This window comes from Rhinatrema bivittatum, chromosome 3 (assembly GCF_901001135.1).
Source record: "Rhinatrema bivittatum chromosome 3, aRhiBiv1.1, whole genome shotgun sequence".
NCBI classification, from domain to species: domain Eukaryota; kingdom Metazoa; phylum Chordata; class Amphibia; order Gymnophiona; family Rhinatrematidae; genus Rhinatrema; species Rhinatrema bivittatum.
In genome coordinates this window covers 263842775-263870148 of record NC_042617.1, presented here as the reverse complement: position 1 = coordinate 263870148, position 27374 = coordinate 263842775, and the positions used below count along the sequence as shown (strand labels likewise).

At 41.8% G+C, this 27374-nt stretch overlaps 1 long non-coding RNA gene across 1 annotated transcript in view; it reads right to left on the bottom strand.

Annotated features, from left to right (window-relative positions):
* Positions 1-9186: 9186 nt before the first annotated feature.
* LOC115088744 overlaps positions 9187-27374 on the bottom strand; it is a 107716-nt gene continuing 89528 nt past the window's right edge. Inside the window, exon 4 of the long non-coding RNA XR_003855849.1 lies at positions 9187-9437. This is a non-coding gene — a long non-coding RNA (uncharacterized LOC115088744). The remainder of the gene's footprint in view (positions 9438-27374) is intronic.

Below are 27374 nucleotides of genomic sequence, written 5' to 3'. Positions count from 1 at the left end.
AGCTAGCCGAGGCCAAGGATCCTGTAGACCTAACAGCCTTATATGCAATTCCAGGGCTCACCACATGAGTATGCCAACAAATGGGAGTTCTGGATCAGGTGACGGGAGTTTTGGAAAGACTGGCAGCTCATATGGATGCTTTGGCCATAGCCGCTCCTCCATTACCTCCGATGCCTTCCCCACCCAGTGCTGTTCTGCACTTGCCTTCTCCTCCCCATTTCAATGGAGATCCGAAGCAATGTTGTGGTTTTATAAACCAATATAAAATGCATTTCTCGCTTCAATCTCCATTATTTCCCTCCAATAAGACCAAGGTCACATTCATTCTTTCCCTTTTAGATGGTCTGGCCTCGGCATGGGCCTCTCCACTATGGGAGTGTGATGATCCACTACTGAATAATTTGGATCAATTCCTTAAGGGCTTTCATCTGGTCTTTGATGAACCAGGGCGATCTGCTTCTGTGGCCTCAGTTCTGCTTCAAATTCAACAAGGCTCTAGATCAGTGGGAGAGTATGCTATTCAATTATGGACTCTTGCCACTGAACTTCACTGGGGAGAGGAGAGCCTTACTGCCATTTTTCATCAAGGCCTATCAGAGTCCATTAAAGATGAATTGGCTGGACGAGACCCACCAGACTCTCTTGAAGACCTAATCTGGTTAGCTATTCGCCTGGATCTCTGATTTCAGAAAAGATCCCGGAAAGAGCCACTCTTATTCACCCTGTATGTTTAGCGCTTTCCTTTCAGCACCCACTCATCTCTTCTAAACCTCAAGAAGTACCCACCACCACAGAAGAACCTATGCAGATTGATCAATTCAGGATTTTATCATAGGAACAGCAGTGGTGACAACAACAGAATCTGTGTCTCTATTGTGCAGGAGCAAGTCATTATGCCAAAACCTGCCCTCTGAAGCCGGGAAACTCTTGGACCTAGGATTGGTAGGAGAGGCCTCCCTGAGTCTTGCGACTTTCTCTCCTTAAATCTTAATTCCTGTGATGCTATCCATCACCAAGAATTCTATTCACCTGCAGGCCTTCTTGGACACTGGTGCAGCCAGGAACTTTATTGAGGAAAGTCTGGTTCAGCACTATCAGATTCCCACAGAACCACTGAAGATGTCTCTTACTATTTTATCAGTATCCAGACAACCCCTGGTGGACAGGATTTCGCGTATCACTAGACCCATTACCATGACTATTGGGGTTCTGAACTAAGAGACTATTCGTCTTTATGTCTTACTCTCCTCCATAAACCAGATCTTTCTAGGCCTGCCTTGGTTGAGGTTACACCAACCTAGAATAGACTGGGATACTCTGCAATTGGCTAGTTGGAGTTCCAGTTGTCATCATAACTGTATGATTCCTGTAAAACCTCTTCTTTGTAACCTCTTCTGCGCTGAACCCACTCTTTCCGTATTGCTAAACCAATATGTCGACTTCGTCTTCAGTAAGCAGCAATCTGAGACGCTACCTCCGCATCTCAACTATGACTGCAGCATCGACTTACTTACTCCATGGAAAAATCCCCCCCGCCCAAGGGAGAATGTATTCACTATCAAAACTCGAGACGGAGGTCATGAATCAAATATATTCAAGAAAACCTGGCCCGTGGATTCATCAGGCTGTCTTCTTCTCCGGCAAGGGCCAGGTTCTTTTTTGTTAAAAAAAAAAGGACAGATCTCTACGATCATGATTTGATTATTGAGGTCTGAATGCTATCACACGAAAAAAACAATATCCTATTCCCCTTATTACCAAGCTGTTTGATCAACTTAAAGGCAAACAGATATTTACTAAGCTGGATCTCCGAGGAGCCTATAGCCTAGTGTGAAGGGGATGAGTGGGAAATGGCCTTAATACTTGTGGTGGACATTACGAATATCTAGAAATGCCTTTTGCTCTATGCAGTGCACCAGCAGTATTTCAGGCTATGGTAAATGATATATTTCAGGATCTCCTTTATTCACATGTACTTGTTTATTTGGATGATATTCTTATTTTTTCCAAGACAATGAACCAACACCTAGTCCATGTAGACAAGTCCCCCAAAGTCTCCAAGAAAATAAGTTATTTGCAAAACTAGAGAAATGTATGTTTCACAAAGAACTGCCTTTTTTGGGCTACATTATTTCTCAGGCCGGTCTCTGAATGGACCCAGAGAAGCTTAAGGCAATTTTGGACTGGCCTTGATCAGTAGGTCTCTCAAAGCCTTACAATGATTCCTAGGCTTCTTGAATTATTATCGGCAATTTATCTCTGGGTACTCAACCTTAGTGGCACCTCTCACGGCTACGACCAAGAAAGGAGCCAATGTCTGCAATTAGGCCCCAGAAGCTGTTCAAGCCTTTCAACAATTAAAGGAAGAATTTATAAAAGATCCCTGCTTGCAGCATCCAGATCCTACAAGATCTTTCATATTGAAGTAGATGCATCTGCGCTAGGGGTCTGAGCAATCTTCTTACAATGGTTGGAGGACAGGAATCTTGTCATCTGCGCCTATTTTTCTAAAAAATTCTCTTCAGCAGAGAAAAATGATGCCATTGGTGGCCATTAAGTTAGTGCTAGAGGAATGGCAACACCTATTGGAGGGAGCAAAATATACAATCACTATACTAACCATAAGAATTTAGCATATCTCTCGCACTTACAACGCCTGAATCCATGACAAGCTTGATTGGCCCTATTCTTTAGCTGCTTTAACTTTAAGCTGCTCTTCCACTCAGCCGAGAAGAATCAGCGAGCTGATGCTTTATCAAGAAGCTTTCTCACTGATGAGATTCTAGACCACCTCAGTATATTATTGACCCTGCCCGGATTTTGATTACCGCTACATTTATATTCCCAATAGGGAAGATGGTTGTTCCCCAACGTTTGAGAGAAAAAGTCTTGCATTGGGCTCATGATTCCCATTTGACGGGTCACCCTGGACTTCACCGCACTAGGAAACTCCTTATCCGTCATTACTAGTGACCTCAATGGAAAGAGGATACCAAGAAATTCATAGAGTCCTTCCCTACGTGTGCTGCTCACAAAAATTCCCGGGCTTGACCTTGGGGATTATTACAACCTTTACCAATACCTGACAAACCGTGGACTCATATTGCCACTGACTTTATTACAGATTTGCCTCTATCTGATGGACACAATACCATCTGGGTAGTGGTTGATCGATTTTTGAAAATGGCCCACTTTATTCCTCTCCCTAATTTACCTGCAGCACCAGAATTAGCTTGACTATTCGTTCAACACATCTTCAGAATTCACGGACTCCCTCAACATATTCTTTCATAAAGAGGAGTTCAATTCACTGAACGTTATTGGAAGGATCTTTGTAAAGGTTTGGAATACAACTCGATTTTTCATCAGCTTACCACCCTCAGATGAATGGTTTGGCAGAATGGATTCATCAGTCACTTAAAACCTTCATCCTCGGATACCACTACTCATCGTTACATTCTCGTCTTGTCCCACGGTAGATCTGGCCACTCAAAACTTGAAGGACTTATGAGAAAACACTCATTTCTTTACAGCAGGCTACAACCAGGTCCAAGAAACAGGTGGATAAAAAACAAAACCCAGCTTTCCAGAACAAGCCTTGCCTCGGCTACAGGCTTGCTTGTGCTGGTGCTGCTTTATCCTGTGAATTCCCTGAGACTCTGCTTTGGACTTGGATTCTGTTTGCCTGCTGCCTGCCACTGACCCTGTTTGGACTTGGACCATGGTGACCACCATTGGTCCCTGACTCTGGTCGGATCCAAGGTAAAACTGTTATACTATCATTGGGTCCACGAAATGTAACACACACCGAGCGGATTTTAAAAGCAGCCAAGATACTCATGTATCTCCCAAAGAGCACACATCTTGAAAGTACTCAAAAGGGGTGGGGAATGAATGTGGTCTAGGAGGGGCATGGGCATTTCGGGGCATGAACCTGTGATGTGCTTGTAAACAGTTATGCGATCTGGTGCATGCTGAGGCCCCCTGGCATGTAACTTTTCTTGGCTATGGATGACGTGTAAATTAAAAAATAAAGAAAAATAGATCTGTGAGGTTTTAAGGGTCAAAGTTAACTAAGGAGAGTGAAGGCTATTAAACTAGTGGGATTTGGAGGAATTATTCTTAACTGGGTGAACTGGGGACATACTGGTAAAAAACTGGAACTAGCTTTGGTGCACGTCCCTTTTAAAATTCTCCAATTTACACAGTAGAAGCAGCATTTGAATGCTCTTGCATGTAATTTGATATGTGTGTGCATGGCCAGGCTATTTTATTATAAGCACTCATATGCGTGCATAGATTATAAAATGGCTGCATTCCTGGGCATAGACTGACGAATGCGCGCCAATGTGCACTCACTTGCTGGTTTGAAAGTTACCTTCTTGATGTATGCTCCCATCAGTGTTGGCAGTGGAAGTTTGTTTAACAGGAGATCTGGGGATACTCGTGTTCTTCTTGTAGCTGTGTGTTTAAGTTTTGATATTCACATGTACTTGATGAATGCAGAGTATTGAATGATTTATTCCAGTTACTTCAGCCTTCTACATCAAGAGTTTTGTTAGCAGTCTGAGGTAAGATATTGCTCACGGTTTGGCTGTGGATAAGGGAATTCATTTCCTTCTTTCTGAAGACATGTAGTGTTTCTTAATATGGATTCCTCATGGTGCTTTTTCCAGTTGATTTGTAAGGTTGGTATTGTGCTCCTGCGTGGTCTTCATGTTTTCTTGTTTTTGAGGTTTTATCCATGTCTTTCTCTTGTATAGTTGGCATATCAGTACATTTCTCAGTTTTTAACTAGTGCATTCAGACAACTTTTTTTTTTTACACATATTCAGAGATGTTTGTCATCACTAAAGGATTTTTGATCCTCATGCTTTTAGAGACAAATTTACTCTCCTTACAGTGTGAAGAAAAGTAAAGGTGGATGATCAGTTTTGTTTCCTTTTTGGTGAATTTGCTCATTTGTTTTTTCATGTGGATAGAGTACTGTGGCTGTCATGTTATTCCACATCAATGCACAGAATTAAAGGTCGAAAAAAAATCTATATAGAAACAGGATGGCAGAAAAAGACCATATGGCTCATCCAGTCTGCCCATCCGTCCAATCAATTTAACATTATAATTCTCCTCACTTCCTTAGAGATGCCTGTAATTATCCCATGCTTTCTTGAATTCTGACTTAAGTTAGCCAATAACAAGATATCACTTAATACATTCCAAGAGTAATTTTATACATAAATAAATGTATGGGTAGAGCTAAAGTCATGCAGACTTTACCCTGAATTTTTAAAGCAAACTTATGCGCATATGTTTCCTTAGAAAATTCCCGCATAAGTGGTCCGGTAAGTGCACAAACTCAGCTGCACAAAGTTATGCCTTCTCTAGCCAGAGTGTAACTTTTGCGAATGAACTTATGTGCATACAGTTGTATGAAAAAATGTAGGCACCCCTGGTCAAATTATATGAATGTCTAACAGGCGGATTTTAAATGCCCTGCTCGCGTAAATCCGCCCGGATTTACGTGAGCAGGGCCCTCGCGCGCCGGCGCGCCTATTTTGCATAGGCCGCCAGCGCACGCAGAGCCCCAGGACGCGTGTAAGTCCTGGGGTTTTTTTAAGGGGCCGAGTGACGCGGCGTTTCGGGGGCGTGGCGCCGGCCCGGGGGCGTGGTCAAGGCCTCCGGACCAGCCCCCGGGTCGGATGACAATGCGCCAGCAGTCCGCTGGCGCGCGTAGATTTACATCTGCTTCTAGCAGGCGTAAATTGAGGGACAGAGGTAAGGGGGGGGGGGTTTAGATAGGGCTCGGAGCGGCCTCGGAGGGAACGGAGGCAGGCTGCGTGGCTCGGCGCGCGCAGGCTGCCCAAAATCGGCAGCCTTGCATGCGCCGATCCAGGATTTTATAAGATACGCGCGGCTATGCGCGTATCTTATAAAATCCAGCGTACTTTTGTTTGCGCCTGCTGCGCGAACAAAAGTACGCGATCGCGCTCTTTTTTAAAATCTACCCCTAAGTGAACAGAAGCTGAGGCAACCTCTACATGGTACAAAGTTAAATTTGATATCTTTCTTCAATTTTTAATGCAAATTTACTATTTTTTCCTGGTTTTTACAGATTTAAATAAGATGGTAACTTTCAATCTGGTGCACAGGCACATGTGCGTTTGTTCATTGACTCACGCCCAGGGTTGCAGCTATTTTATAACTTGCATGCATATATGCACCGTTATAAAATAGTCTGGCCGTGCGCACATGTGCACTAAATTTTAAGTGGGCGCGCATAGGCACCCGCCAATGCTGTTTCTACCACATTAATTGGGGGATTTTAAAAATCGTGTATGTCAACGCCATTTCCATTTTTTACCAGTTCACGCAGTTGAGACAAGTCTTCCAACCCCCCCCCCCCCCGGTTTGATAACCTTCACTCTCCCCAGTTATCCTCGCCCCTTAAAAGCCCGCTGATCTGCCTATTTATATTTATTTGATAACTTACACGGCATCCATTGAAGAAGTTATGTGGCAGAGGGCATTGGTGCGCGCCAGAGCATGTAAACATTTATGCGTACGTCTCAGCTTCACGCTCTGAAATGCCCATGCCCCACCCAGACCATGCCTATTCCCAGCCCCTTTTTGAAAACTTCTGAGATGTGCACTGTGGCATTTACGTGCGTATCCGTGTGGTTTTTAAAATCCACTCGGTGCGCGCAAGCCCAACCTATTTGTTGCATTCTCTTATTAATGTGCATGTTGGGCTTTTAAAATTCACCTTTAAGTGAATAAGGCATGTGCAAAAGTTTGGACACCAGTTAATTCATTCTTACTTTTTTTTTTTTTTAAGTTGTTAATGGGACCCCCAAAAGTTGATTGACTCGTTAGGGCTTCAATTAGTCCGGTGAAGACAATTCCACAAATACTGTGACCCTGCTAACCTTTCAGGTTACAGTTGTTGGGATTTATACCATTTTCTTCTTTCTTCTGTTTGATATTTGATGCTTACTAGTACTTATTGCTTCAGATTAGATGGTTGCTGGAAGGCTAGTACCGAAAGAGTGGGGAAGATTTATTTCAACCACTCATCCTCCAGGAGAAACAGCTGTAGGTCTTTTGGGATTTTTCTCAGTTTTTCCAATTCTGGATTGTATGTTGCTGCAAGGGGTACTTGCTCTGATCTTCCTTTCTTTGTATTGTATTAGGATTAGCTTGTGTGTTTCAAGTGAAGATGCAGTCTTCCCAGAGTTGATTTTATAGTTGTAGCTTTTTTTTTGTCTGAAAGATTCAGGCGTTTGTCCCTGTCTTTTGGATCAAAGCATTCACAATGATACTGTGTGACTTGACAGTGCATAATGAACTTTTTTCTATGTGAAAGGTGAAACTGAAACTGTGAACATAACTATATCTGTCTCTTGGTTTTCTGTACAGCCTTGTTTGTAGATGGCCATTGTTGATTGAGATATGGTATCCAGTTAACTTTTTCCATGGGGTAGTCTATTTTGAATCTGAAGGATAGAATACATTTAGGGGATTAGGAATACTTTTTTACTGCTCACTTTGCTGCAAAGTCAATTATCCATGGAATTTACACTAATTTTCAAAATGAATTTACACGCATACGTTTATTTTGAAAATTATCCCAAGAAAACTATCTGCACGCATTTACAGCTCCTAATTGGTGGCGGTAGATTTTCAGGGAAAAATACACACATACTTTTGAAAATTCAAAAGTATGTGCAGAAGTGCAAACCCCTCCACAACCCTGCCCACAAGAATATCTCCTTGCACTAAGGGTAAAGTTATATACATACATACAGGCATGACCTGTGTAAGTTATAGACCTGCATATATGGATGCCAATTTTGTAAAAGGCCATTTCTGCCCATGAAACACAGTTTTGCCTATGGAAATTACTCAGCAAGTTACCCTTATTAAAAATTGTTAAAATGTTTGAGAGTTTCTTCTCTCTTAGTCCAAATTATAAAAATATCAGCAATATACTGGTAATATTTCAAAAGTCTAGCTTGGCATACATTAAAAAATCTCTTTTCCAGTTTTGCCATCAAGAGTTTAGTATACGATAGTGCCATCCTTTGGAAAACCAGAAAGCTGTAATTTTACGTGTATGAAACCCCTCTCCTGGAGGCACACCTAACTGTTCTGGTGTTTAGGATAACTATAATGAATATGCATGAGATATATTTAAATATGATGGAGAGCCTGTGCATGCAAATTGATCTCATGCATATTCATTGGGGTTATCCTGAAAATCAGACTGGTTAGGAGTGCTTCTAAGAGCAGGCTGGAAAATACTAGTGAAATTTAATTTACCCACTTTGTATCTCCAGATGTGTCAAGTCCTTTAAGTATGCCATGATCACCTACATGTTTTACCTTTAGACCTAGGTGAACTGGTGAAAGCTTGAACCAGGTGTCTGGCTCTGGCTCAGTTCTCAGTGTAAAGAAGTGCTTGGGTGAATCTTAAGCCAAGCCTACTTTAGTTACACTGCTGTTTAAGGAAACTGCAATGGAAACAGCATTTAGATTAGTTGTCAACTTGGAAGTGTAAATCTAACTATCAGGTGCTCCTGAAAATTATGCACTGATGTCATCAAGGCAGGGCTTTGAATATGTGGGTGTGAGAAGGTAACACAGATCCTGCACAGGAAGTTTAATAAGAGCAGCAGAAAAGAGAAACCCAAGGAGAAGGAAAAATGCTAAATTGTGATGTGAGGAGCAAAGACACGTTATCTAGCTGGATCCCTATAGCAAGAATCTGGGAAAAGAGCATGTCTGGAGGCATGTCTGGAGCCCCCTGACTATAGTCAAGGCACCTCCAATGAAGGCATATTAAAAGACAGCCAATAGGCTGCCTCAGGAAAAAAAGAGCCTACGGAATAGAGACTGTGGCTGTTTCTAAACCGGGAGTAGGCAATTCTGGCCCGCAAGTGGGTCAGATTTTCAAGATATCTACATTGCATATTCATGAGATGCATTTGTATGCACTATATACATTGCATGCAAATGTACCTCATACATGTACATTGTGGATATCCTGAAAACCCAACCAGTTTACAGCAATTGAGGACCAGAGTTGACAATCCTTGTTCTAAATTGTACCTTTAGGAAGGGTCACACACATTTATTATTTATTTATTTATTTAGAATCTTTTCTATACTGTCGTTAAGCTCGGTACCATCACAACGGTTTACAACAAGGCACAAATATTAATGTTGGTATATGTCTTGATTTATATCCACTAAACAGGTGCCAGCAAGTTACGGTAACATAGTTTCATCATAAATACTCATTGGTGGGTGTGATACATCATGTCCTTTCTCATCTGTAACAGCTTTACTGAGTATGGGGACTTTTATATTAAAAACATTTGTTTTGAGCATCAGATTTTGGATACCTGGAGATATTCATGCTTCCTGCTCTCAGATATCTGTAAAGGAACATAAGAACATTAGATGTTCCAAGCTAGGTCAGACCAATGATCTGGAAAGGAATGCAATGAGTGAGGTAATCAGATTTGCAGATGATACAAAATTATTCAGAGTAGTTAAATCACAAGCGGATTGTGATAAATTGCAGGAGGACCTTGTGAGACTGGAAGATTGGGCGCCCAAATGGCAGATGAAACTTAGTGTGGACAAGTACAAGGTGATGCACATAGGGAAAAATAATCCTTGCTGTGGTTACGTGATGTTAGGCTCTACATTAGGAGTTACCACCCAGGAAAGCATAGTGGATAATGCATTGAAATTGTCAGCTCAGTGTGCAGTGGCAGTCAAAAAAGCAAACAGAATGTTAGGAATTACTAGGAAAGGAATAGTGAATAAAACTGAAAATGTCATAATACCTCAGTCTGTATTTTTCCATGGTGAGACCACACCTTGAATACTGTGTACAATTCTGTTTGCTGCATCTCAAAAAAGATATAATTGCACTGGAGAAGGTTCAGAGAAGGGCAACCAAAATGATAAAGGGGATGGAACAGCTCACCTATGGGGAAAGGCTAAAGAGGTCAGGGCTGTTCAGCTTGGAGAAGAGACGGCTGAGGGGGGATATGATAGAGGTCTTTAAAATCTTGAGAGGTCTAGAATAGGTAAAAATGAATCGGTTATTTACTCTTTCGGATAATAGAAGGACTAGGGGTCACTCCATGAAGTTAGCAAGTAGCACATTTAAAACTAATTGAAGAAAATTATTTTTTACTAAATGCACAATTAAGTTCTGGAATTTGTTGCCAGAGGATGTGGTTACTGCAAGTTAGTGTAGTTGGGTTTAAAAAAGATTTGAATAAGTTCTTGGAGGAGAAGTCCATTATCTGCTATTAATCAAGTTGACTTAGGAAATAGCCACTGCTATCTACTTAGTGTTTGGGATATACTTAGTGTTTGGGTACTTGCCAGGTACTTGTGTAGCCTCGATTGGCCAGTGTTGGAAACAGGTTGCTGGACTTGATGGACCCTTAATACATAAGAACATAAGATATGCCATATGTACCCAGCGTAGCCACACGTATATTTTAAAATCTGGGGTCGGCGTGTGCAAGGCTGCACAAAATCGGCAGCCTGCACGCGCCGAGCTGCGCAGCCTGCCTCCGTTCCCTCCGAGGCCGCTCCGAAATCGGAGCGGCCTCGGAAGGAACTTTCTTTCCAGTGCCCCCTACCTTCCCTTTCCTTCACCTAACTAACCCGCCCCCCGGCACTAACTAATTCCCCCTACCTTTATTTCAAAAGTTACGCCTGCCCGAGGAAGGCGTAACTTGCGCGCGCCGGCATGCCATGTTCCGGTCCGGAGGCTGCGTCCATGCCCCCAGAATGCCCTTGATGATGCACCGGCCACGACATGCCCCCCCCCCCCCCCCCCCCCCCCAGGAAAGCCCCGGGACTTATGCGCGTCCCTGGGCTTGTGCGCGCCGCTGAGCCTATGCAACATAGGCTCGGCGTGCACACGGGGTGGAAGGGACAGATTTTCGGGGGTTACGCGTGTACCCCTTTGAAAATCTGCCCCATAGTTTTCACCACATCCTCTGATAACAAATTCCAGAGCTTAATTATGCATTGAATAAAAAAATTATTTTCTCTTATTAGTTTTAAGTATATCACCTATTAACTTCAGTACGTATCCCCTAGTCTTTGTACTTTTTGAAAGCATATACAACCGATTAACGTTTACATGGTCCACCCCACTCTTTATTTTATAGACCTCTATCATATCTCCCCTCAGCTGTTTTTTCTCCAAGCTGAAGAGTCATATCCTCTTTAGCCTTTCTTCATAGGGGACTAGATCCATCCCCTTTATCATTTTGTTTTCCCTTCTCTGTACCTTTTCTAATTCTACTATATCTTTTTTGACATCTGGTGACCAGAACTGCACACAATATTCAAGATGAGGTTGCACCATGGAGCAATACAGAGACATTATGATATTCTCTGTTTTATTGTCTATTCCTTTCCTAATAATTCCTAGCTGTTGCGCTTGGAGGTGGACCCTTGTCTTGGAGCAGTGTAGAACAGCTCCCTGGTAGGGACCAGGAAGCACCTGCCTGCAGGGGGTGGAGCACAGGAGGAGACAGAGGCTAGGATGAGCTTCACCACTGGAAGCCCACGGTCCCCCCAGCTGGAGCCCATAGGAACCCGGGCTGCTTGGACATAGGTGGGCCTCGCAGGTCTCCCGGAGAGGTAGTAGAGAAGCATGCCCACGAGTAGCAAGGGAATGTGGTCGGTCACTAGGCTGTAAGTCTGGAGAACCAAGGAAGGCCAGTACAGCGTAGGCGATGACAAGACAAGGGTCAAAGCCAGAATAAGGAGATGTGGTCAATGGCAGCCGGGGTCAGAATCCAAGGAACAGTCCGAGGAGTAGTCAACGAAGCAGGGGTCAGATTCCAGAGGTCAGATGAGGTCACAAGGCAGGCAGAAGTCAGGATCCAGGCAGCAAGCAGAATGGTCAAGGAACAGGCCGAGGTCAGTACTAGAGAGACAGTCCGAGGGTACTGCCTAGAGAGAACAGAAGGATATTGGACAAGGCTGGAACAGTAAAACGCTGGAACAGTAGGACGCTGGAACAAGATTGGAACAAGACTGTGAACACAGAGGCAAACTAGTACACTTACAGTGACGACCCGATTGCCAAGGCAAGGAATTGCAGGCAGGGAGTTCCTTATATCGTACATTCAATCAGGGCACGCCGCGGAGCTAGGACCCGCCCCTGGCCCTACAAGAGGCCGGGCGGTCTGCGCGCGTGCACATAGGGGCGTGGCCAATGCCACGAGGACGCCGAACTCCAGCATGAGGCCTGGTGCGCAGTGGAAGGCCCAGAGACCGCCACCGCGGGACACCGAGGCCTGGAGGTGCTTGCGGCTGCTGCTTGGAAGGCCGACCCGTGATCTGCAGAGGAGCTGGCAAGGTGAGCAGGCCCCTGCCGGGCCGGGTATGCAACACTAGCATTCTATTTGCTTTCTTGCCTGCTGTTGCTGCACACTGAGCAAAAGATTTCAACATATCAACAATGACACCTAGATCCTTTTCCTGATTGGTGACTTCTAATGTGGAGCCTTACATTATGTAATAATAATTTGTATTACTCTTCCTTTCTTCCAACTGCCCATCCAGCAAGTTATGTTCAAAATGGTATCTTCCATCCACCACTGAAATACACTGGACTGTTTATTGTTTCTCAAACTAATATGATAAAAGCCTGGCATGAGATATACCTTTCGATCTTTAATTTATGTACTTAGCTAGTTGAAGCTAGTAAGTCCAGATATTGTGCTAATTCTCCATAGTCTCAGAGGCTAATATTTGAAACCTATAAACACCCTGATAACCCAAATTTCTCTCTGCTAGGCAACAGGCTTTGAAAATGTTTAGTGGTCTCTACGCTTCTACTGGCACCTACTAGTCTCCTTACAATTACTGGTGGATTCCAGTTACTATACTCCCAAAAGATATTGTGAAAGCAAGTACATTCTCTATACCAAGGCAAATTTACTTTATAATAAGGGAAAGTTACTATATATTAATATAACAAATCATTACATATGTACTGATCTTTTTTTCCAAGATGAAATGTAACCCATTGTCTTGAATCCACTTGGAAGCACCAACTATAGACCTATGGAGTGCAAGAATGCACATATAATGGAAACAGACAAAAATATCTGGCCAAGTTAACTTTTCAAAGGAGTTGTGCGTGAAAATGTAGCATACTATCCTAGCAATTTTCAATAGCTAATTTTGTGTGCAAAGTGCATTTACACAAATAAATTCTATGGACAATTCAATGGCATATATTATAGCAATTTTCAAAACCCATTTTTAAGCATGTAAATGCTTTTGAAAAACAGGCTCAAAATGATCAGGCTGGGTCGAATTGCAATTTCCTAGCAGCTCTAATCTCTTGTCTTCAGCAATGTATTTGTTATCATGGTTAATGAATCTTCATGAAAAATGTACGGGCAGATTAATAGCTCTATGCTGTCAAACATGATGCATTAATTTTCTATTATCTGTCCTACTGGAATACATTGAGGTATCTGCTTTTCAGTTGCTACTGTGAATCTTATACTTTTTTTCTGAGAATTGACAATTGAGTTTGTGGTCCCTGCTTGCCTATTAGAGAGTAGCAGAGTGTAAATCTATGATTGAAAACTGAAAATCTTCCAGTAGTGGAGGTTCACTGACGAGTAGAAGTGTCCTAAAGTGTGAGCTATCTTTAAATATTGGGAACTTTCTGACAAAGGAGGTACATGAGTTCAGAGGGGGCGTATGTATTTTAGCTAGGTGACAGGGTGGTTCTTCCCCCAAAGGGGATGTATATTTAGGGATAATAATATATGCCTCTCATAAAGCACAGGAGGAGTCTTGGAAAAGGATTTGAAGGAGTTGGTGAAGAATCTTGCAGTTAAAGGAATGGTGGTGTTATTCTGGGAGACAGGGAGGGACAGCAAGGGGCTGTTAATCTGGCTGAAATCTGGTTAATTTTTTAAAGCTTTTTTTTTTGTTTGCAGCACTAGTCCTTGTCTGCACTCTGTAATTTTCTTCAAGGTAACCTGTGCCTAATTGGCTTTGCAGGAGAGCTTTCCCTAAATCCACAGGACCCAGAGACAGTATTCCCGCACCCTGGTTGAATGAATATGGTACTATCCAGGGCTGTGACCCTAGCTAAGGGGGGGGGTTCCATGTTATAGGCTTGGGGGTGGTGTGAATAACTCTTCTGCTCATTTTGGGGAACATTTTTAAAAAGTACGCGCGCACGTCCATGTGCACACGCTACCCGGCACGCACGTATGGATGTGCGATTTTATAACATGCACGCGCCGGTGTGTGCATGTTATAAAATCGGGGGTCAGTGCACACAAGGGAGTGCACATTACTGCAACTTGCGTGTGCCGACGTCCATGGCCTTCCCCCATTCCAGGTCACTCTGATTTCGGAGCGGCCTGGGAGGGAACTTCCCAACCCCCTAAACTAACCTCCCTTCCCCTTTCCCTAACCTACCCACCCCCTAGCCCTAACCTAGACCCCCCCCCCCCTCCAACCTTTATCTTACCTTCTGCGCCTGCCTCGGGGCCAGCAACCTGTGCTGGCATGCGATCCCCCAGCACAGCAGTAAATGCCTGGCTGCTGTGCCGGGAGCCTCTGACCCAGCCACACCACGCCCCTGGACCGCCCCCTCCCTATCCCTTTTCCGAAGCCCTGGGGCTTTACACGCATGGCTGGGCCTTTTTAAAATAGGTCCGACGCACGTAAGCTGATTTACGCGCGTAGGGGTTTTAAAATCCGGGCCTTTATATTGGTGTAGCATATTTTGACAATAAAAATTGTTTATTTAAAACATAAAACTATGTATTGTGGAGAATGAGAGATTATAAAAATAAAAATTCAACTGGGCTCTTTCAAAACATAGTCATGCAACAACTCCAGCGCTGTTATCAAAATGTGGATTCACAGGAGTATTTGTGAGGGAGAATATTTTATGCACTTCTTTGTGCCTTAATTTATTCTGAGCAAATCCAAGAATAAACTATTACAGCTGCAGTTTTTAATGTCTCTCTGCTGAAAAATATAGTACACCTAAGAGCTGAGCTGTTACTCCTTGGGGAATGCTGGAGGAGAAAGTGTTCCTAGAAAAGAGGGTTTATAGGACCAAACATGCCAACCAGTGAGTGAGTGGCACAGTGAGCCTCAAGTGGCAGCAGACATAACAGGCCTGATTTTCAAAAGCATTTACATGCTTAAAAATGAGTTTTACACATATAGATGCAACTTACCCATGTAAATAGGCTTTTGAAAATGTTTACAATATATTCAATTGAATTGTGCATAGGATTTATCTGCGTAAGCTCACTTTATACTGGTAAATGGCTTTTGATAATTGCTACAATAGTAGTTACATTTACATGTATAAATCCTTTTGAAAATTACCCCCAAAGGATTTAAACAGTAAAGATGTTTTGTTTTGTTTTAGAAATGTATATTTGAATAAAACACCAAGTTTAATCACAAACAAAATTTTAAAAAATCCTTCATTCTATACACAGAGGCACAATTCACGCAAATATCATGATGTAATCTTGTAGCCCACTGTAAAAGGGAAAACCAAGATATAGAAAAGAAAGCAAGGTAATATTTAGTGCAGTTGTGCATTCATTTTAAAAAGAATGATAATCCGAACTGAAGCGGATATTTTCAATTTGGTTCATTTTACCCCAAAATGAATCTTGCCAAAAATCCTGAAAATATTTGAGATCATTCATTTTGGAAAATAGCACGCATTATTTGCAAACTATTTGTAACATTTTGTGTGCTCTTTTCCAAACTAAAAATGTAAAACTGAAAAAAAAAGTCTGTGAAATGAAAAATTGAATAAAAACCAACCCAAAATGAAAAAAAAAATCAAACTGAAATGAAAATAATTCCCTGGTCATCTCTTAACAGTTAGTCAGTTGTTCCTGCCACAGTACTATTCCCCTTCCCCTAATCATCCCTTTAATGTAATCTTCGTTCACCCTCCCCCTTTTTTTTTGTACTTTTCCTCTCCCTTTTGCTGTTATTACTTGTGTATTTAATTACTATGCTTATTTATTCCTTGCTGTTAACGTTGTAACATCCGTTTTAATGTTTTCGAGATGTTGCTTCGCCATCTTCCTTATATCATCAATGTTTCTTTTGACTCCCTTGTGAGACTGGAAAATTGGGCATCCAAATGGCAGATGAAATTTAATGTGGATAAGTGCAAGGTGATGCATATAGGGAAAAAATAACCCATGCTATAATTACACAATGTTGGGTTCCATATTAGGTGCTACAACCCAAGAAAGAGATCTAGGTGTCATAGTGGACAACACATTGAAATCATCGGTGCAGTGTGCTGCGGCAGTCAAAAAAGCAAACAGAATGTTGGGAATTATTAGAAAAGGAATGATGAATAAAACGGAAAATGTCATAATGCCTCTGTATCGCTCCATGGTGAGACCACACCTTGAATACTGTGTACAATTCTGGTCGCCGCATCTCAAAAAAGATATAATTGCGATGGAGAAGGTACAGAGAAGGGCTACCAAAATGATAAAGGGAATGGAACAACTCCCCTATGAGGAAAGACTAAAGAGGTTAGGACTTTTCAGCTTGGAGAAGAGACGACTGAGGGGGGATATGATAGAGGTGTTTAAAATCATGAGGTCTAGAACGGGTAGATGTGAATCGGTTATTTACTCTTTTGGATACTTTTTCAGTCTACCAGCAATCTTTTCAGTCTTTTTCAGTCTTTTTCAGTCTTTTTCAGTCTACCAGCAATCCACTCTCCAACTCACCTTCCCACTCGAATTACATACTTCCGCAAGACCGATCAGAACTGCCTACAAAGGTTCGCTCAAGGCCCCCCCCAACAAATCATCGGTCCACAACACTATTCACAAGCGAGCTCTTTCAACAGCAGGTCCACTACATTGGAATTCACTTCCACAAGACTTACGCCAAGAACAATGCCATTCAACTTTCAGAAAGAAATTGAAAACCTGGCTTTTCGCAGAAGCCTACCGCTGAAGGATCTCCTCAACCATCACTGACTCTCACTCCCCACCCCTCCCCAATCCCTTCCCCCCACCCAACCTCACCCTTTCCTTCTCCCTCTGGACATACCAGGCTAATAACTGCCTAGGACCAACCTATGTTTTTGTATCTTACAGTTTTTGTTGATTTATATATTTATCTCTCTCTAATTGTTGCTCAGTTTAAACTCTGCACTGTCTTCCATTGCCCAGGTTTTATGCTCCCTGTTTAATGTAACTTTACTTTCTACCTTGATGTTAATTGGTTTCCCCTCAGTTACATTGTAAACCGGTACGATAAGACCTAGTCTTGAGCATCGGTATAGGAAAAGAAATTAAATAAAATAAATAAAATAGTAGAAAGACTAGGGGGCACTCCATGAAGTTAACATGGGGCACATTTAAAACTAAGCGGAGAAAGTTCTTTTTTACTCAACGCACAATTAAACTCTGGAATTTGTTGCCAGAGAATGTGGTTCGTGCAGTTAGTATAGCTGTGTTTAAAATAGGATTGGATAAGTTCTTGGAGGAGAAGTCCATTACCTGCTATTACGTTCACTTAGAGAATAGCCACTGCCATTAGCAATGGTTACATGGAATAGACTTAGTTTTTGGGTACTTGCCAGGTTCTTGTGGCCTGGATTGGCCACTGTTGGAAACAGGATGCTGGGCTTGATGGACCCTTGGTCTGACCCAGTATGGCATTTTCTTATGTTCTTAACCTTTTGAAAGTTATACTTGTTCTATGTAAACCGATGTGACGTGCAAACGAATGTCGGTTTATAAAAGTTTTAAATAAATAAATAGTATTGAGGTGCTACACACATTTCTTTGAAGTTACATTTCTGACCCACAAGTATTAGAAGAGAACATTAAAAGGTAGCACTAAGAGAAGGTACTGCCAAATCTTTATCTTCAAGAGGCAATTGTTCAGGGTCAACAAGAATGTACTTATCCCCCTGATATCTAATAAACTTGTAAATGGGTACCTTAGAAAGAACTGTGTCCCCAGTTGACAAAGCTGCTGAACACTGTGCAATTCCTTATGTCTGTACTAGGTCACCTTCAAGAAGATATGGGAGAAATTGCAAGTTGCTAAGCCGAAAAAATCATTTCTCTTCGATGGAAACAATGCAAGAGTATAATTCCTATCAGGCCTAAGAACATAGAAAACCAATAAAGGAGCTGGAACAGCTTCCACCTTAAAAAAAAAGTCTGCAAGATCTGGCTATTGTCCAAGCTCTCCCTCGAGAACTGCCCAGCTTGAAGTTCATCAACACTACACTTCTTAACTTTCCTCTGGTGCAGGCAGTAGAATTTTAGCAACTGAAGGCACAGCTTCTGCTGGATATTCCAAGAACTCCATGAGATAAGTATTTCTTTCACAGATATTGAACCAATCTTAGGAAAGTTCAAGAATGTTAAATTAAGCTTCTTAAGACTTCTTGAGACTTTCAGTTTTAGAAACAAAATATCTTTAAACAAAGCAGAATTCACACAGAATTTCCGCAACTGAGAATTCCAGAGACTCCAAGTTAAAGGAATGGTTTAATAAATCATCATTTTAAACACCTCTCTTTAAATTGTAATTCATTTGAAGAAGTGGAAAAGCATCCAACCACCTTGAGATGTAATTTTCCAGGTCCTCAATAACAATTCAGATAAAGTCTAAAATAATCACTGTTGGCCTTCCTGCTCCACTCTCTCTCTTCTCCTGACTTGTCCCAGCAAAGGATGGCTTCCTTCAGCTACTGATCATTCACCATGCCAGCAGGAAAGCTCCTGGCTCGGCTGGTACAGTCCACTCATATCAGCTGCTTCAAGGACTGCCTGCAATCTTGCTGAGAGAAAACCTTTTCTGAGCACCAGCCCAGCTTCCATGGCATCTCCACTATTTAAAACTGTTTCTAGTGTAGAATCTCCTCTGTGCATCACTTCAATCTGTACAGTCAGCTGCAGAAAAGAAGTGGGAAGGTCACAGATTTCACTGCCAGGGCAGGCACTTATGGAGAATAACTGTACAGAGGTGGGTGGTTGTTTTTTTTAATTTTTCAATATCAACCACAAACTTAACAGAAACCATTATTGCCATGCAAGAGATACCACTTCCCATTCAATACCCATTCCCATTAAAATATCATAGTATTTTCCCTGATAGGAATTATAGTATTCATTGTAATACCAGGCAATGCCCCATTAAATATTTCAAACATTTGTCTATATCCAGGACGTGAACTCTTCTGTCCAACACACTTAAGCACACATAGAAGTGTTTTATGAAAGAAAACAGAATACAAATGATGAGTGACTGTTCCTGTTAATAGCCAGCAGATGGCAGTATTTGATCCACCATGTTATTGTTAACTTGCAGAAGTTTAGCCATGCATGAATACAAATTTTGGTGGCTGTTGGACTTAAAGGGTAGAACAGTAAATATGTCGGGCTCAAGGTACTACGTATGTGTGTGAAACTGTCATGCCAGTAAAGTAATGTTAATCTGTGAGTCTTTTCCCCGGTATACTGAGTCACGGTAGCATTACAAGTGCTACTTTAAAAAAAAAAAATGCAATCTGCCTTGGGCCTGTTGGAAATTGCAGAATATCAAATTATTATTAATATATAAATAAATAAGTGATGGCTTTGCATCACTTTTATGTTTCTCCAATAGGGAGTCATGTTTCTGAATGTTGAGCCAAGATATGCACCAGTCTCTTCACCTGGTTTACAATGATGGTGTTATTTGAAAAGACTGAGGCAAACTACTCATATTCCCCAATGCATTGCTACTTCGTGGAACAGGTGCACTGGGGAATGAGGGGAAGATGATCATATTTTCATTTTTCCATGATAACCAGCACAAACAGGGGTGTTAGCTTCCCCCTAGGAAAGAGTGAAGGAGGCGGGAGGGCAGATCCTACAGACATGAGGAGGATCACGTGTATGCAAATTATAATTAACAAAGGTCAAACCATTGTAACTGGTAGCTTTATACTAGACTAACTGAATGCATGTTTGACTAGTTCTCGACAATTGCACTCCCTCTATCAGGGCAGTGAACAGCAATGACAGTAAGAGGGGTAAAAAATTAAAATTTAAATATCTGGCAGCATGTACTTAAGAATTTGGAATATTGAGCTGATTTTTTTTCCATCTCCTGTTTGCTGCTACTTGGATGGGAATAGTGGTTAACTTATAAAGAATATTCAGTGGCACGGGAATGCTGCTGAATATAATACCCTGATAAGTATTAAAGCTAGCCAGATAAGCTTGCCTGCTTAATTTTAGACCTGCTATGGGTCATGTCTAACTTTTCTGATTAACTTAACTGGATAAGGATGAACAATGCTACTTGTAGCACTGCCTAAAATGCCCACTGACATATCTGGCTTAAGTGGTATAGCCAGATTCAGCGGCTGCCACTTAGCCGGAGAAGTCTGACTTCTCCGGCTAAGTAGCATTTGAATATCTACCCCTGTGTGTTTGGAGATATACGTACATGGGAGGAGATGCTCAACTTTCAGGCGTTGAAGAATACATAAAATATTTCATTTTCCCTACCTCCATACATTTGTAATCCTTGGGCAGGATGTATCTTTTTGCTGGCACCCAGGGGCAGAATGGACTCTCTTTGCACTTTCACTCTCTTTCCATGGAGAGCATTAACATTCTGATTTCCAGGATTCTACAAGGGGACGACCAATACTATTAATACCTGTTTCTTGTAAAACAAGCCCTTCTCCGTCCTCTGAGCACCACACTGATAAATATCACAGTCTCTCGTCTTAAAAGCACACTGAGAAGCAGGTTTTTTTCCAACTTCTTTTACGTATAGTTGATTAGATGACTGAACAGTATTTACAGCTTCAATTCAGATTTCAGTTAAAGTCAATAAATAATAAGACAACAAGAAGAGGAATAAACTTGTGACTTCACTTCTCCAGCAAAGTCTCTCAATTCCTTCTTCCCATTTACTCCAGATTTATCAGGTTGAAGTTAGTTTAATCCTCTTTTAATCTTCTCAATTTATATTCTCAACTCTCCCCACTGTAGGCAGTTATAATTTAGGTCCAATACTTCATCAGATCTTAGTCCCAGGTTTAATACATTCTCTGAATCTTCTTAAACTCTTCTTTAACTTTCGCTTGTATCCTAGTTAATTTAGCAGCATAAGAACATAAGAAATTGCCATGCTGGGTCAGACCAAGGGTCCATCAAGCCCAGCATCCTGTTTCCAACAGAGGCCAAACCAGGCCACAAGAACCTGGCAATTACCCAAACACTAAGAAGATCCCATGCTACTGATGCAATTAATAGCATTTGTATCTTCTAGTTTTCTTTCCTCGTATGCCATTGCAGGATTCCTCTCCTCCAGATGAACCCCGCCTCACTTCCAGCTTCTGAGTGAAAGATACCACTGTCCCAAAGGTTTGATTACTGAGTCCCGGGAACCAAGGGCCATCAGCTCCCAGTGGAATAAAAATAGTTTCTGAACCCCAAAACAGGGGGGAAAAATCAAGCAAGAGACAGGAATAAAACTTTCTGGCCTCAAACAGAAGTGGTAGTGCAAAAAGACAGTTAATTCAAAGTAGAATCTCCTCTGCATCAGGTGACTGTCAGGTCTATCCTCTACAGCAGAACTTTCCAAACTGTGTGTCGGGACACGTTAGTGTGTCGCCTGCAGTGTGCAGGTGTGTCGCGCAAGCCCGGTCAACTCTGATGCGAGTTTGGGCTTCTTTTTTTCTAGAGATTCACTTTTTTTTTTCGGTTTATGGGTTGCTTATTATTGGGTGATTTTTGCTGTCAATCGCGTTTTTTTGGGGGGCTTGGTGGGTGGAACGAGCCCAGCCATCCTTGCATTGGCTGCTGCTGCCGATGACACCTGGCCATGAGGAGTACTGACTGCAAGCAGCAGTGTCTGGTGATCATGGAAGGGAGTGAAGCACTTAACTGGCAACAATCAAAAAGATGAGGTACATGAGTGTGGGGGCCAGACATGTGCTGGGGGGAGAGAGATGAGTGAGTGGGGGGCAAACGTGCTGGGGGGACAGACATGTGCTTGAGGGGGAGAGAAATGAGTGTGTGGGGGTCAGACATGTGCTGGGGGGAGGAGAGAGATGAGTGTGTGGGGGACAGACAATTTGTTTTATTATTGTTTCTCATAAATTATAACAATAACATGAATCTTGGAATATATATTTTTAATATAAATTTAAGGTTTTCATGAGATAGGTTGTGTCGTGAAACATTTTATTTATGTATATATTTAAGGAAACATACATAAATTGTCGAAATATGTTTCGTTCGTTTAACCTTTAACCTCTGGTTTACTAGTAGACTGAATTACCGTGTCGTGAAATTATGTTTGTCTAAAAAGTGTGTCACCAACATGAAAAGTTTGGAAAGCTCTGCTCTAAAGGATAGATAACACACTATAGGTCTTCCCTACCCCAAATCCAGCGTTGAGTACAAGGATTCCCCAATCCACTATAACAAGGGAGACCAGCTCTCACAAGGAATTCACCAAAAATGGATTACAAGAGTCCACAAAAAGCCTGAATCAGGTCAGATGGGAGGCTGACCCCAAAAAAGGAAATTCCTTACTTCTCACAAATAAGAAGAAAAATAGAAGACAGGAGACAATGAGTGTCTACTTCCTTAAAATCCAATCTAAAATCCATGAGGTAATTGGTGTTTATGGATGATAAACAGCTAAACAGGCATAGTGCTATAATGAGGCAGGGTGAGATGGCTGCCTCAGGCAGCAAAATATTGGAGCAACAAAATATGTCACCCAAAAGGATCCTCTAGAGGCCGCCTTACCTTGTCACCAGACTCATCTAACATGGTAAAAGAAGAGCCCCACGGCACAAATAAATGAGATGCCCGCATGCTAGAAGAGATGCTGAAGAACTGAACAAGCCCTGTAGGCCATCAGTGGAGCCCAACCCACTGATGGCGAAGATGTGAGAGAGAGGCCATGCTGCCTGCTGGCAGAACCTGTTCAGCCAGTGGCAAAGAAGAAGGGAGGCCATGCTGGATGGCAGAGGCAAAGAAGACAGGCCCTGCAGAAGAAAATGAGAGGTCTCCACTCCACTGCCTGCTAAACCTGCCCACAGGAAAAAAAAAAGGGACAGCATATGTGAGAGAGAATATGAGCATATATATGTATGAGAGAGCATATGTTGTGTGTGTGAGAATATTTGAGCATATCTGTGTATGAAAGAGAATGTGTACACTACAAGAGTAAGACACAGATGTCACAACTAGTGTGGGTGTTGGAACACACTGATCTCACCCAACGAATCAGACAATCTATACAATGCAACTGGCATGTCCTAAGTCCCCACCCCATCTTTTGCAACCAGCCGATGTTTGCATACAGCCGGGGCACTAATATTAAACAACAGGTGGTTCGGGCTACTCAACAGCTCGATCAAACCACAGGTCCTCCTGGCCAGATACAATGTGGCAATTGCAGTTTTTGTGTTCAGGCGATTACGGGCATTGAATGGTTAGACACTAACACGCAGGTGCGAATCACACGGCGACATCTCGTCCATTGTAATTCAGATTTTGTCATATATGGACTGATATGCCCGTGCAACAAAATATATGTAGGTCGGACCAAGCGCAAAATCAGAATACGCCTCATTGAACATAAAAGTCAGATCAAGAACCAGGACCTCAAGGCTCCCATGGTGCAACACTGTGTTACTCAGCAACACACGTTTGAACAGCTTAAATGGTTAATTATAGAGCAGGTTGTACAATCATGGCGAGGTGGGGACAGAATTTCAATCTTAAATTTGAAAGAACAACAGTGGATATACCGTCTCAAATCTGTGGAACCACATGGTCTAAATGAAAGGATCGAGTGGTACACTTTGATTTAACTGTATCTTTTTGGGATTTTATGTTATCACCGATTCCTCTTCAGCCAAGATGGCGTTCTTAGTGACGCATAAGCCCATATATGGATAGATATGGGGGTATCCTGAAGTCGAGAAATTTACAAGATGGTGTCCGATGACGTCACTTTCCTTTTTTGGATAGTTCAGATCTAAAATGGCGCCCGTCAGTGACGTATATGCCCATTTCAGGACTTAGACACTGTTTTGGCGCCCTTTTCCCCTTTAAAAGCCAGCGTTTGCATCGCGCCGGCCGCTGACAGACGTCTTGCACGGCTCCATGAATGCTAGTTCAGCATCACTGGAAGTCAGTATTCTATGGGGACAAGGTATTTCTTTGTTCATTTCAACATAAAGTGGATATTTTATCAACCTGCACACTTTGCTTTACAGAACCATTTGAGACGCTATAATACAGCCGCATAACTTGCCTTCCACAAAGTAAGTGCTTTCTTCCATCCTTCATGCTAGCCTAAAATTTGCGGGTATCTTGGCACTGTCTTGTCTATATTTACTTTATTGCAGCAATGTGAAAAACCGGCATTAGTGAAATCCGAGCCCCTGAGGAAGGAGGGTTTCCTCCGAAACACGCCATGTCGGAACAGCGTCGGATTACACTTGTACTAACAACACTGGTTTGTCTACGGACACGAAAATCGCAAGTTAAGTATATCAAGAGACTCTATATCAGAGTACTAATAGAGACTGACTGTGCCGTGAGATAGCTACTTATTGCAGGAGCATCACATGCTCATAGAGACCGATGATTACAAGCAAAGAAAAGCTTGAGCCATTATAAGCTTTCATGTCAGCTTAAATAGTTGACATCTATTATGAGGTCTCTTTGAGCGTCCCCGCCGCTCAACTTATACGGGATTCTTTATTTTTTGTAGAGAATGTGTAAGAGCATCTGTGTGCGAAAGAGCATGTGTGTGTGTGTGTGTGTGTGCGCAAAAGGGCATCTGTATGTGTGAACATGCATGTCAAGAGCATCTATGTGTATATATATATATATATATTTATATACACAAACACGTGTGTGTGTGTATTTGAGAGAAAAAAGTCCCCCCTCCCTGCCCCATGCACTAATCCATGGCAATCTCAGGGTGACTGGAAATCCAACCTTCCCAGGAAAGGAAAGTGGGGAATTTCTTATCCTTATTAGTTTAAATTATTGGGTGTTATTTGAAGTGTCTGCTATTTTGAAGTATTTTATTGATATATGGGAAAATATATATAATTTCATATGATATTTTAATTATTGGCTGTTGTACTATTCATCAACTGTTTTGAAATATTTATTAGTATTCTTTTACTATTATGATTGATTGCTTTATAGTCCTTGATTTTATTGTTTTGAAGAATGGTATTTTTATTTTTTCATTGCTGCACTGAATACAGTCAAGCTTGATATAGTTTCCAGTTCAGTTTTTCTCTACATGTTTCTTTTTATACTTTATGGCCTCTTTATTCTGTATTTGGTGAGGGTCTGTCTGTGTTCTATATGTGTGATTGAGGTGAGATATTCTGTTAGTTTGTAGTTTCTGTGCAAGGATCTATAGCAGGCTGCCTTGTTCTGTTTTCCTCCACATAGATTACCCCCAGGCTTTATGTTAAGGGTAGTAACTGCCCTGCTGGTAAGACAGGTAATAACTAGATAGTCGCAGAGACAGCCGCCCTCGGGACTATAAACACACTCTGTAGAGGTTACCCCCAATCAACTGTGAAAACTCATAACAAAATTACTGCTAACACGGGGATGGGGAAGTAATCCTCAGAATACAGGATTTTGGCAGGCTTCATGGCTGTATTTGTATGGCTTGACCAGCAGGGTACATGACTATTGTAGTTTATTTCCCTTTTGTGTGCTTTGTTACAGAAACATATCTTCCTTAACATGTAGTATGTAATGTAAATACTTAGGATCTCTATATTTATTCAGTTTTCAATAGCACATAAGTTTGCAAAACCAAAAAGTGATGAAGAATAGTAGGGCCATATTTAAGTTAAATACAAAATCAGGGGTTTTTTTTATAACCTGTACTTCCTTAACAGAATAAGGCAAGATAGAACAATCATAAGGTAATATAAAATTAGAAAAATCTACAACTAAAACCCACAAAAAACCCTACAACAATCTAGGACACAGAGACCTTCGTTTTCAGTTTTAATTTATTTTTTTCCAGGAATTTCTCAGTGTGTTTATTACCACAAGAACAAAAATGATATTTACTCAGAAAAACAAGTCAATTTTTTTCCATTTTCTTCCCTATTTATTTTTCTGTTAATAAACACTGATTAATTCCAAGGAAAAATAAAATGAAAACTGAAAACAAAGGTCCTTAAATGCAATCTAAAAATTAAAAATCTGAAAAGTAAATAGCATAAATTACAAACCAGATACCATATAATAGTAAGACCATCATTTAAAGGTTTTTTGGAAGACCCAGGTTTTAACCAGTTTTCCAAAGTTCAAGCAATTATTAGTTAAGGAAGCTTCCTTTGGAATGGAGTTCCACAGATGATGGGCAACACATGCGAAGATTCTACCCCAAATACCTGCTTATCTCATCTCGGGCAATGAAGGTACCGCTAAATTGCTTTGGCTTGGATTTTCTAAAATCGCAGGCCTTAGTGAATCGCGCAGTACCGGGGGGCAGTGGGGGGAAGTGGGGGGTGGGCCTGTGAAAGCCGGCAGCGATCACACCACTGCGGTGCTATCGCTGCCGGCTTTTGCAAACCAATAGCGCCACCATGAAAGGTGGTGCTATTGGGCGCATTACTGGAGGCGATAAGGGGCCTTACCTTTTCGCTGTCAGCGATGTATTCGCTGTGTCTGCCCCAGTGCTGCCCCGACTCCTCCCTTTCCGGTGCTGACTCCGCCCCGACTCAATCCCGATCTAGCTATTGCACGTGAAAAGGGACTTTTTGCATGCAAAAGCTATAGAAAATGACCCCCTTTGTTTGTTAATCATAAAGATTGAACAGGGACATCTAGAGTTAAATATTCTCCAAATTAGATCTAAAAGGAGCTTACAACTTGGTGTGTATTCGAGAAGAAGACGAATGGAAGACTGCTTTTAATACCCGTGATGGACACTTTGAATACCTCGTCATGCCCTTTGGTTTAAGTAACGCACCTGCAGTCTTTCGAAATATGATGAACGACATCTTACAGGACTTACTGTATCAATGCGTAGTAGTAGTAGTAGTAGTAGTAGTAGTAGTAGTAGTAGTAGTAGTAGTATATCTCGATGATACTCTGATCTTTTCTTAAGAGCCACAAAATCATCAGGAGGATGTTAAGAAAGTCCTAAGACACCTGCGTGAGTACCACCTTTACGCAAAGCTTGAGAAGTACGAATTTCACAAAGAAGCTGTACCCTTCCTGGGATACATTGTTTCTAAGAATGGT